A 2,500-nucleotide genomic window follows, 5' to 3' on the forward strand; every position below is an offset into this window, starting at 1 on the left:
AATGAGAATTACAACATCCCCCAACCCCACCCTATTCTCTGTACAATAAACCGCCGCGTTCATCAGACACCTCTAAATATATCTCGCCATTCCAGATTTTATGTAAACAAGATTCCACTGACATAAGCTCTTTACCACTCGAGTCTCAGTTAATGTGATTACTTTTCTCTTTCATCTAAATTCAACTCTGTTGTGCGAGTGTTATAATCTGTTTTCCCGACTCTAAACTGTTTCTGTGTTTGTTTTTTTAACCGTTTTTTTATAACTTGTTTTCCTTGATTATCTCTTCCATCGAATTTGCACGTCGTTAGATTTGCCTTTCACTTCTTCCCCTCTCATCAAATACCAGTTCATTTTAACGATATTTCTCCCTCGCTATTTCCGAGCGATTCGCTCCTGTTGCCAATTGCTGCGACTGGAGACAGCGATGATCATTCAGACTGCTTTACGACGTCCCAAAGTCATTTCAGTATTAGCTAAAGCCGCTCAACCTATCAAGAAGGGATGGGTTACATTTAAGTTTACATTCTTCAGTCTTTAGATATTTCATTAGGTTTTTCCCAGTTGTGGAAATAAAACTTTTTGCATCTGATACTGTAGTACGTCTTCTGCAAAGAGGTCACGTTATTATCCATAATGCTTGTCTAGTGTGCATTAATCATTAGTATTTACTAACCTTTCAGTACCTGTGAATTAGTTGGTGTTAAGGGATCGTGCTTCTTAGAAATACTACCTTCCTTTTCGACACTTCAGCTGCTAATTCCTTCTGTTTAACGTCTTTCATTACAGCCAATGCTATTTACTGCAATGTTTACTGCTTCATGTTTTCTGATAGCGTTCTTCAACAATAGGTATCATAGTTTACATGTACTACAAGACCTGCTTACATTGAGAGGTTCCGCCGTTGTCTCTCCTGCCTGCACACACACACACACACACACACACACACTAACCCACACAGACTCACGCACATATAAAAATGGTAATCTTCTTAGACCCGAAAATATATTATTCAGCTTTATTCCACATAGGAAAATGAAATATGTAAATGGTTAGAATATGCCCAAAAGTTTCGTCGTACAATGGACGTCTTCTTGGAGCGTTTATTATTGTTATTGATATTTATTATTATCATTATTATTATACACACACACACACACAAACAAACACCACACACACACACACACACATATATATATATATATATACATATATATATATATATATATATATATATATATATGTATATATATATATATGGTATATATGAAGTACTTATGTACTTACAAACACATAAGAATAAGAATATTTCTGGAATGGAAGATAATGAATACAAAAAGTGACTTTATATATATATATATATCTATATATATATCTATATATATATATAGTATGTAGTATATGTGTGTGTGTGTGTGTAATAACAATTACAAGATAAAAAGAAATGTAATACATTCCTTAGAATAAAAGCATAACTCTGATTCCGGTCACAGGTCATACAGGAAAGAAGCGCCGAAAAAATACCTTCACAGGATGCGCGCACGAAGGCTAAGTAAGCATGATAACCAACGCACTAACGAAACCTCATCTTGCACTGGGAACCTGAATTTGGTTTCCACGAGATCTAAATGAATTTGTTGAATCATCATGACCTAAAAGAGGTGTCGTGAATATGTCTGTTAGGTTTGTAACCTATTCGAATGTACATTCAATTGTAAACTTCACTTCTTCTTCCTCCTCTGACTTTCTTAGATCTGCCACAACGATCTTCTGAAAAGTCTATCTTAGGATGTAATATACTTCAGAGAATACATTATGTTTGGCTAACTTTCAGAGTTTCCCGACATCCTTCTACGGTACTAAAATGTAACAAAAGAAACTTAAGAAGTATCTACCCGACTGGCCTGCAGACAGACACACACACACACACAGAGGGAGAGAGAGAGAGAGAGAGAGAGAGAGAGAGAGAGAGAGAGAGAGAGAGAAATTGCTAAAATAAATCTCAAGACGCACCGCTAATCGCATTTTGCGAATCCTTATATAGCCAACCGAGGACTGTTTTCCGACACTTAAAAAACACAAGTGGGTCCAGTCCTCCAACACACACACACACACAACACACACACACACAACACACACATATATATATATATATATATATATATATATATATATATATGTATATATATATATATATATATATATATATATATATATATATATATATTATATATATATATATATGAATAATTTATCACATCACCGTGATTCATATAAATCATTCGAGCTACAAATGTCCTTTAATATCTAATTCGCTCTACCTCGGAATTGATATATTTTCATATATGTACCGAGGGGGAATTTTTAGTTGATAATAATTTCGTACCCCCATGGGATCGAACCACCGTCCAGTTGGACGGGGAACGAAATCAGGATCGGACAGTGACGCTACCGAAACGGCTATCAAGAGAGGCAAAGGTTTATATCGATTCTGACCATT

General features: G+C 35.3%; 1 protein-coding gene across 4 annotated transcripts in view; it reads left to right on the forward strand.

The window, feature by feature from the left end:
- LOC135224438 (uncharacterized) overlaps positions 1–2,500 on the forward strand; it is a 40,575-nt gene that overhangs the window by 7,328 nt on the left and 30,747 nt on the right. The window lies entirely within an intron of this gene.

The sequence above is a fragment of the Macrobrachium nipponense genome, chromosome 12 (genome assembly GCF_015104395.2).
Source record: "Macrobrachium nipponense isolate FS-2020 chromosome 12, ASM1510439v2, whole genome shotgun sequence".
NCBI lineage: Eukaryota > Metazoa > Arthropoda > Malacostraca > Decapoda > Palaemonidae > Macrobrachium > Macrobrachium nipponense.